We start from the raw sequence: 11,258 nt of genomic DNA on the forward strand, positions 1-11,258 counted from the left end.
CCCAAATTAGGGCGCATGCAAAACGACACATAAATCAGAGTTTAGCACAAAAACCAAGTTAACACGTTTGGAGGGAAAAATGATTACAGCTCATAAATGATGTCTAATCCCAACAACTAGTACACTGCTCGAGGAGATTTCAAGGGACTGTTCCTTGATTACTGCTAGAGAGCTGTCTAGAAGTTCCAAGGTCAGACGCAAGGCACTCCACGTGTTTGATTTATCTGAACTTCAAGAATACCAAAGGATTGGTTCCTGGAGAATTCTAACTCAGATAACTTCTATCTTGGTAGAAGCATCAGAGTCAGAGGCAGAATCCATTGTGTTTGCATCAGAGTCTCATTTTACAACTTCAGAGGCACATATTATTCAGGTCAGTTTTGAATGTTCAGATTTTCTAAAATAAAGAGGAATCTATCTTCAGCTAAGGGTTTAGTAAAGATATCGGCCCATTGATGATCTGTATCAATGAATTTCAATGTGATTACCCCTTTCTGAACATAGTCTTTGATAAAATGGTGTTTTATTTCAATGTGCTTAGCTCTGGAGTGTAAAATGGGATTCTTACTTAAAGAAATGGCAGCAATATTATCACAAAAGATAGGAATGTTACTCTCGAAGATTTGCAGATCTTCTAACTGATTCTTCATCCAGAGCATCTGAGTAGTGCACAGTGATGCTGAGATGTATTCTGCTTCTGCCGTGGACAGGGCAATGGTTGATTGTCTTTTGCTGGCCCAGGATATCAGATTGTTTCCCAAGAGCTGACAATTCCCATATGTGCTTTTTCGTTCCAATCTATCTCCTGCGTAATCTGCATCACAATAACCAGAAAGTTTATACTCTGATGTTTTCTCATACATCAGGCCCAGGTTAGGAGTTCCTTTCAGATATTTGAAAATTCTCTTAACTGTTGTTAAGTGAGTTTCTCTAGGATCTGATTGAAATCTGGCACAAAGACAAACACTAAAGAGAATATCAGGTCGAGTAGCAGTCAGATAGAGAAGGGAGCCTATCATACCACGATAGAGCTTCTGACAAACCTTTTTACTGACTTCTTCCTTTTCAAGAATGTAGGTTGGATGCATGAGAGTCTTTGCAGAGTTGCATTCAGCCATATCAAATTTCTTCAGAACATCTTTTATGTATTTGCTTTGATGAACATACGTGACTTCTGAAGTTTGGTTAATTTGAATTCCTAGAAAGAACTTTAGTTCTTGCATTAAGCTCATTTTAAATTTTGTGTGCATTAACTCAGAGAATTCTTGACATACAGAGGCGTTAGCTGAACCAAAAATGATATCATCAACTTATATCTGGCATATCATGAGATCATTGTTAAGGTTTTTACAGAAGAGTGTGGAGTCAACTTTCCCTCTGATAAAATTATGTTCCAGAAGAAAATTACTTAATCGTTCATACCAAGCTCTAGGAGCTTGTTTAAGTCCATATAAAGATTTCTTAAGTTTAAAGACATGTTCTGGAAAATTTGGATTTTCAAAACCTGGAGGTTGGTTGACATACACTTCTTCTGATATATAACCATTAAGGAATGCACTCTTGACATCCATTTGATATAATTTGATAGAATGATTTATAGCGAATGATACAAGTAGGCGAATAAATTCTAACCTGGCGACTAGAGCAAAGGTTTCATTGTAGTCAATACCTTTTTGTTGACTGTAACCTTGAGCCACCAATCGAGCTTTGTTTCTGACGACTTCTCCTTTCTCATTCAGCTTGTTTCTGAACACCCATCTGGTTCTGATAACGTGAGTGTCTCTGGGCTTAGGAATAAGATCCCAGACATCGTTCTTTGTGAATTGATCTAGCTCTTCTTACATGGCTAGAACCCAGTCGCGATCTTGAAGTGCCTCATCACAGGACGTAGGCTCGATCAGAGATACTAGTCCTAGAGGAGTTTCTTCAGAGGTCTGGAAGGTGGACCTGGTTCGGACAGGTTCGTCCTTATTTCCCAGAATCAACTCTTCAGATATGTTGAGGCGACTTTTAGCTTTCTTTGGGATTACTGGGAAGTTAGTTCCTTTTGGAGTTTAACTGGCAATTGCTTCTGGAGCTTCAATCTTCTTGTCAGATCCTGCAAGAGTGATCTCCAAATCTGCAAGTTTTTCAACTAGCTTTGACTTTTCAGGGTCAAGCTTATCATCAAATCTGACATGAATTGATTCTTCCACAATTTTGGTTTCTGTATTGTATACTCTGTAGCCTTTAGAGCGTTATGAGTATCCTAACATAATACCTTTTTGTGCTTTGGAATCAAACTTGTTCAAATGTTCCTTAGTATTTAAGATAAAGCAAGAACATCCAAAAGGATGAAAATATGAAATGTTTGGTTTCCTTCCTTTACACGGTTCATAAGGAGTCTTTTCCAGAATAAGTCTTATGGAGATTCTATTCTGAATGTAACACGCTGTATTTACAGTTTCGGCCCAAAAGTGCTTAGCCACATTTGTTTCATTGATCATAGTTCTGGCCATCTCTTGGAGTGTCCTATTCTTCCTCTCTACAACTCCATTTTGTTGTGGAGTTCTATGGCAGGAGAAATCATGGGATATTCCATTAGAGTCAAATAATTCCTCAATTTTTTTTTTCAAATTCCCCACCATGATCACTTCTGACTCTTACAATTTTGGAGTCAAATTCTTTTTGCACTTTGGAACATAAGCTAGCGAATACAGAGTGAGACTCACTCTTGTGCTTTAGGAATTTCACCCATGTCCAGCGACTGAAGTCATCAACAATGACTAGTCCATACTTCTTTCCATTGTCTGATGTTGTTTTCACAGGACCAAATAAATCAATGTGAAGAAGTTCCAGAGGCTTAAAGGTAGAAACAGTATTTTTCTTTTTGAAAGATGTTTTTGAAAATTTTCCTTTCTGACATGCTTCACACAGAGCATCTGAAGAAAACTTCAGCTTAGGTAGGCCTCTGACTAACTCGAGTTTATTTAGCTGAGATAATTTCCTCATGCTAATGCGGCCCAAGCGTCTATGCCATACACATTGCTCTTCGTGAACAGACATCAGACATTTCACATTTTGTTCTTTTAAATCAGAAAGATTTATTTTATAAATATTGTGTTTCCTCTTGCTTGTGAATAGGACAAAACCATTGTTTTGATTTATGGCTTTACATGTCTTTTGATTAAAGATTACATCATAACCGTTATCACTTAATTGACTTATGGATAACAGGTTATGCATTAATCCTTCTACATAAAGGACATCAGATATAGAGGGAAGAGTACCATTACCAATAGTTCTGGAGCCTCTGATCCTTCCTTTCTGATCTCCTCCGAAACATATGAATCCAGCATCTTTAAGTTCCAGGCTTTGGAACATAGACTTTCTTCCCGTCATGTGTCGCGAGCATCCAGAGTCCAGGTACCATGACTGGTGTTTGAACTTTGCTGCATAAGATATCTGCAACATAAACAATCTTATCCTTTGGTACCCAGAGTCTTTTGGGTCCTTTATGATTAGTTTTCCCAGAGTTTCTTATCACTTTGGGTTTTCTAACATTATCAAATTTTTGCTCTTGTGTGTGTGTGTAGTGATATGAGAATGGAGATTTAGGTTGGTCATTAGTAGAAGTTTTATCTTCACAAGGATCATACCCAATTCCTCTTCTATTGTTTTGACTGACTCCATAAATCATGGATGCCATAATACTCATCCCTATCCCATTTTTCAGAAACTTTTGAAAAGCTTTTTCATATTTATAAATTATTGTGTTTTAAGTTTGTGGAGCTTGAGATAACGCTTCTTCAAGTTTTGAGCAATTTTTCTTTGTTGCATCTCTTTCTAATGTCAAAGATTTGTTTTCATCTTTTAGTTCTGAAATGCTTTTCTCAAGTTTGCCACATTCTTCAAATGTTTCTTCAAGAACGCCTTTTATAGCTTTAAATTTTTGTTTTAGTTTCTGATATGAGCTGAGAGTTTCAGACAAACATGATTCTAGGTCAGGCCGAGAGAGTTTAGAAAATACCTCTTATGATTCAGATTCTTCATCTGAGGTGTTCCTGGATGTGGTGGCCATGAGCGCCACATTAGCCTGTTCATCAGAGTCAGATTCTGATGAGTCAGATTCGCTATCATCCCAGGTAGCCATCAATCCCTTTTTAGTTCTGAGGGAATTTTTCTTGAAGCTTTCTTTTCTGGAACTGTCTTTCTTTAACTTGGGGCACTCATTCCTGTAGTGACCTGTTTCTTTACATTCATAACAAGTAACATCTTTATTAGTTTTACCTTTTGAGGATGATTCTGATCGATCCCCTCTGGGTCTTGGTCTCCTGAAGTTATTATTCCTCTTTTTCCAGAGTTGTTTTACTCTTCTGGTCAGGAGGGATAATTCTTCTTCATCATCAGAATCTTCCTGTTCAGAGTCATCAACATCTTTTGTTTCGGCCTGGAAGGCTTTGTTTCTGTCAGACCCGCGCCTTTCAGATCTGGACTTTAATGCTACAAACTTGTTCTTCTTCTGAGGCTCATCTTCCTCCAGTTCTATCTCATGACTTCTGAGTGAACTGACAAGCTCTTCAAGGCTGATGTTGTTCAGATCCTTTGAAAGCTTTAAGGCAGTGACCATGGGTCTCCACTTCTTTGGCAGACTTCTGACTATCTTTTTGACATGGTCTGCAGTTGTGTATCCTTTGTCTAGTACTTTAAGACCTGCAATAAGAGTTTGGAATCTAGAGAACATTACCTCTACAACTTCGTCATCCTCCATTTTGAAGGCTTCATATTTCTGGATTAGAGCCAGAACCTTTGTTTCTTTGACCTGAGAGTTTCCTTCATGAGTCATCCTCAGGGAGTCGAGTATATCTTTAGCTGTTTCCCTGTTGGTGATTTTTTCATACTCATTGTAAGATATGGCATTGAGAAGTATCGTTCTAGCTTTGTGATGATTTTTGAAATCGCGCTTCTGATCATCTGTCATCTTAATTCTGGGAACTTCAACTCCAGGATCTGTTACATGAGGTTTGTATCCATCTGTGACAATGTCCCAGAGATCAGCGTCATAGCCTAGAAAGAAACTTTCAATTCTATCTTTCCAGTAATCGAATTTCTCTCCATCAAAGACAGGAGGCTTAATATTGTAACTGTCTCTTTCATTTGTGTGGGCCATAGTTTTTCTTGTTCTGGATCTCTCTACACGGTTAAGTGTTGATTAGAAAATCAATAACAGAGCCGAAGCTCTGATACCAATTGAAGGTGAGAAAAACAAGAAAGGGGGGTTTGAATTGTTTTGGAAAATAAGCGCTTTTGCAGAATAAGAACACACAGGATTTTATACTGGTTCGCTTATAACACAAAGCTACTCCAGTCCACCTGGCCAAGGTGATTTCGCCTTCAAAAAGGACTTAATCCACTAATCTTGAAAGATTATTACAACCAACGTCTAAGAGAAAGATCTCTTAGTCCTCCCAAGTATACTGACTACGCATAGTCACTTAAGGAACAAAAACAATTTGACAAAAGGAATTTGTAATCTAAAGTGCTTCTAAGATTAAGCAAATATTATAACAAGTAGAGCAAGCAAGTGTTTTCACGTATGAGCAACAGCTCGTGAAAAACTAAGAGAGAGGGTAGAGAATTTCTGTGCGTTCATGTGTTTCTCTCACTGAAGTATGTCGTCCTTTATATAGTGGTGAAAGGACCGTTGTAGTGATGGCAGAATATTTGTCTTTGATGAGAGTTTAATGCCATTACTTCTGTGTTTCTTGCCATAACCAATTTGTCTCCCTGAATAACTTCTTTCCAAATATACTTTCTTTCCATTTGAAGTTGTTGTTTTCATTACTCTTTCTGGATTTGGAGAACCTTCGTCAGAATCTACGTTATCTCTGTCAATCTGAGATGTGTTGAAGTTACATCAGAGCTTCTGATAGTCCTGGTCTTTTTAGCTCATCAGAGTTGATTCTAGTGGAAGTTTAGAGCTTCTGGACTTCTGCTGTCTTGGTTTTGCTCAAAGTCAGAACTTCTAGAGCGCACTTCTTTTTCAGATGCTTCTGATCTTCTAGTACTTGTATCTGATTAGAGTCTGTATCTGATAAAGCGATCAGATTACTTTGTTTTTGTTCAGAGTTTTGCACACTTAGAGAAATTTCGTTAGAGTGCCATTTTTGGTTTCATCCTTTGTTATCATCAAAATCCTAGAATCTATTGTAGAACTAATTTTGTTCTTACACCTTTAACGACGGATTGTCGCCAATAACAGACAATATTTCATCGCATATTAGCTGAGAGCTTAATTTCCGATGATCCTGCGTTGGGTTTGTCAGCAGGCATGTGTGAACTGGACCCATGGATCCAATCTCCCAAGATTCGCTCATCTTTCGGTACGAAGCTAACCTAAAAAGATAGTGCTCATTCGGATGATAAATTTTGTACCTCAATGCATTAGTTCTATCAAATATAAGATCAGCTGATAATTCCATGTGAAATTTTTTAATGGCTTTTACACATTCTTCTTTTGTGCGAAATGTGTCTCCTTGTTTCAAAGATCCTTGCATTTGCACATAAGGATTGTACCATATATCTGATGAAGGTTCATCGGAACCCAAATTCAACCTTGTCATGTGTTAGGGTGGACAATATACATGACTAGCTGGTATTGACTCCTCTTCCTCATCAACGTTCACCATTAAATCAACAAAGATCTCCGCTTCTTCTTCTTCGTCATCTGGAACATTCACCTCAGCTTGTTCGTCATCAGTTTCACAAAACACTTGTGACTGATCAATAAACCGAGACACTTGTTGTTGTTGTGGTAATATATACAACTCTATATCGTTGTACCCAGATTGTTCGTGACTGACAAGCATATGCTGAACATCGTCATCATCTTGAATCTTCTTCTGATAAAACTTCACCTGGTTTTCTGCAAACCAAACCGGATTTTTATAGATGATTTGGCCCACAGGACTGCACTGCAATTTCTTTTCTATTCTTTGTTTCAGATGTGAAAATTTTGATCGTCTATTTATTGTAAACTGAGTTACCTTTGTGTTGCGAAAACAAAAACCGAATAGTTGATGATCAAATATTTCACCTTCCATATGAGCACTGATCATGTAATGTTGAGAGGAAGACATTTTTTTAAATCTAACTTTCTTTTCTATACTGAAATTGAATGCATTGATATGTTGTTCAAATGCACTTAAATAGCGTAAACGTTGAATGCATTGCTCACTCTATTCATCTGCACATAATTGACCATGCATGCAGTGACAAGAACACGCAAGGAATGCATGCATTGACAAGAAAACACAATGCATGCGCCTAAGGAATCTCTGCACACAAGGAATCTCACAAAAGAATCTCTGCCCTAATAGTCCAAATATGCACCCATTCCCTAGGCGCATAAAGTAAACTAGGCACCAACAGCAAAGGTGCCCCTTCATTACAAAGACTCATAGGCGCCAAGATCAAGGGCACCCCTTCATTACAAAGACTCCTAGGCGCCAAGAGCAAGGGCTACTCTTCCTTGCATGTGACTATTCACATACAGCCGCCAAGAGCAAGGGTGCCTCTTCCTTGCATGTGAATATCACATGCATGCGCCTAAGACTATGGCTACTCTACTTTGCCATGCATGCAACCAATCACATGTTGCGTAGGTTACAAACCTAGTAAGACTCCCTCGTCTATAAATAAGTTTCAAATCACAATATCAAATCATCTCAAACACTAATCATCTATACTATTTCTTTAACACACTCTTTCTCTACCACACTCAAGCTCTGCAACATCAAATTATATCTTTGTTGACTATGGATGATGAATACAAAGGAACACTCGAGAATATATCGACATTTGTATGTTATCACTCTCTTTTTACTTATTCCATATTTAATTTGTATACCTTTGTTATCTATGTTTGTATTATATATCACTTATTCTTATTGTATTTCTTACTTATATGTTATTAGGACCCAAAGCGTTTTCAATGCCATGTACATGAATATGTACCCCACGATCATTTGATAGAACCATATATTAGAGATTATGGATTTGGAAATCTCCTCAACATTGTCTCGTACTCGGTGGACTACAAGTTCATTCTTGCTTTGTTGGAGAGATGGAGACCCGAGACCCACACATTTCACCTTCCTTTCGGTGAGTGTATCGTCACACTTGAGGACGTATACATGTTGTTGGGTCTCCGTATAGATGGTAAGGCCGTGAATGGTAGAGTAAACTAGGACAACTCTATCTGCAACAAATTATTGGGTGCCTCTTTGTGTGACGACCAAACTGAGGGAGAGTCATCCGATCAAGCAAGGGGGCAAGGTATAAATTTAAAATACCTTAAACAATATTATGCGAGTATAATATTTTCAGAAGAATCAATCAAGTACGAAAAAATAATTAAAGCTCGGTGTTATATTATGATTTTATTTGGTAATTTTTTATTTCCAGAAAGTATAGGTAATTCAGTAAATATTATGTATTTACCGTTGTTACGCAACATTAATAAGGTAAGCACATATAATTGGGGTTCAACTGTGTTGGCCCATCTATATAGTGCAATGTGTAAAAATGCAAAAAAGAATACTTGTATATTTTTTCATGTGCGTATTTGCTACAAGCATGGGGTTGGTCAAGAATGTCGTCACTCACCCTGATAAACGAGAACCCATTCATGTTCCCGTTTGCAACAAAATAAGTGTAACACTCTACCACTTAATTAATTATATTTTATATTACAATTAATTGTAAATAATATTTTTCAATTTTTTTTGATCTAATATGGTCAGTAAGGGGGATGAACTACAATAGGTGTCCAAAACACGCTATAGTAGTCTATCGCAATCTATTGGACCACATTGGACCAGACGATGTAATACTCTTACACAATTATATTTTAATTTAAAAATACTTATCAAATTATTTATCATTTAATCGTTTCGTATTGTTTTACAGTTTATCTGGAGGCCATATCTGGGTCTTGATCATCATGTGAACCATGACGATGTTGTAGTTTGGACAACAAAGACACCAATTATCTGATTCACTACTATGGAAATGCACCAGAGTGACCGGGTCAAACTGCAGTTCGACATGCAACAACAGATTCCAGAACCTCTGACGTGTTAGGGGAATTGACATAAAAAAAGAGTTGATGCCCAATGGGATTATTCTGACTAGAGAGACTTTGCAAAAGAGATGCGTCGTCAATGGAGGAATCGACGACAACACATCTTAAACGAACCAGTCATCCATGGTGCAAGATCAACTTAACAATATATGGTATGGTTTAGGTCGGTAACAACTCAACAATTTGTGTTTGAGCCACAGTATTTGGTGGATCCACGACAACTAGCTTTGTCATCGTACGCCTAACAACAAGTCCCCGTCCAACACCAATGTCAAACCACCCAAACCCAACAACCAACCTCACAACATCAACCTACTACATACACACAACAACCAAACACCTAACTTCGCAACCCATTCATGATATCCACCCAACAACCAAACACCTAACATCGCAATCCATTCATGTCACCTACCCAACCACAAAACCAAGAATCAAACCCTACCCACCAACAACCATACGATTCAACCACAACCGTCTATAGCCCAAATAATTCATATGCGTCACTTCATCGTAGCCCCCCATCAATGACCACTCAAACATCCCATCACCAAAACACACAATCATTGTTTAACTATAGTATGCCCCAAGAACCATTACTTCGTTTCCAAAACGATTCAATGTCCCAATTTGGGCAACTATATCGTCCACAATCCACCCAACCCCATCGACCTAACTACGATGACATGGGCACCGAACTCCATTACGAAAGCGTCGTTGGTTAGAGCCCCTCCGGATATTGGGAACAAATGATGACACATCTGTCAAATACCGCTGAAACTTCTGCCGGACCTCCACACCAGCCATCACTCGATCATGTCAGCACAAAAGACCCAAAACACCTCAGGAAACTCGTGGGAGACCTCAGAGACAAACTAACGCACCTGGATGTAGAACAGGGGGACGTTTCGATCGGGCCAGTCATTAAATTTTTGTCAATCCTATGTAACACTTATTATATCATGAATAATTTTTTTTACATTATTTTTTATTATTTCATAAATAAATAAAATTAAAATTAATAAATAAATAATATAAGGGTGTATGCGCTAGATGAATTGACGCATACACCACATGCATTAAGTAGGCGCCATAGGCATTGACGTCTCCTTATGAGGCACAATGCAGACGCCATGGGCATTGACGCCTCCTCATGAGGCTTCCAATGTAGGCGCCAAGGCCTTAGACATCTCCTTTTGGCACAAGACGAATGTGCTAGTTCATCTGGCGTATTTTTTTTTAAATGTGATTATTTCAGATTTTTTTTATAAAATTTGTTATTTTAAAATTAATTTTAAAAATATTGGTTATTTTGAAAAAAAGTTCTTTTTATGTTAAAGACTTTAATACAGCAACACGATTATTTAATTGAGAGAATAATTTATAATTCCATTATTATATTAACACAAGATTTTAATATCATTTTTAGAAATTCTTTGATATCCTATAATTTTATCACTTCTATCAATTTATATATTAAAAATTCATAAACTACTTCTATAATTTTTGTATACATATTTTAACGTGTTAAATTCCTTATATTGAGAAAGTAAATAAGAAATTAAATTATTCTTTCTTAAAACGATTATTAATGTTATTATTATACCTTATTTTACTTACTTCTATCAATTTTATAATACTCATGTTTTATACATCAAACTCTTTCAATTATAAGATAGAAATGAACAAATTTATTTTCCTATAAAATCTATTTAAACATTATCATTAAAGACAACCTTAGAATCAACGGAGAGGTTTTTATTAATAAAAATATATTTAAACTATAATATACATAAACTTATTATTTTAATAGATTATTTTATATTTAATTTAAGTTTTTATTAGTTTCTCATGCTAAATCTAACTTATATATTAGTATATATCAGAAATGAAAATAAATTTTTTACATGTGTCAACATCTAATATTTATTTATTTGAACATAAAGATAAATATTAAACAAATGAAATTTCTATTTTTTATTACTTTCTAATTATATTTACTATTTCAAGTTTTTATTAATTTTTTAAAATAATAATAGTATAAAATTGCGTCCTTACAACTTTTAAGTAAAAAAATAAACATTAACCATTACTATAATTTACAAAAATTCAAATTTTGTTTTATCCCCACTAA

Source organism: Lathyrus oleraceus, chromosome 5 (genome assembly GCF_024323335.1).
Source record: "Lathyrus oleraceus cultivar Zhongwan6 chromosome 5, CAAS_Psat_ZW6_1.0, whole genome shotgun sequence".
Lineage (NCBI taxonomy): Eukaryota > Viridiplantae > Streptophyta > Magnoliopsida > Fabales > Fabaceae > Lathyrus > Lathyrus oleraceus.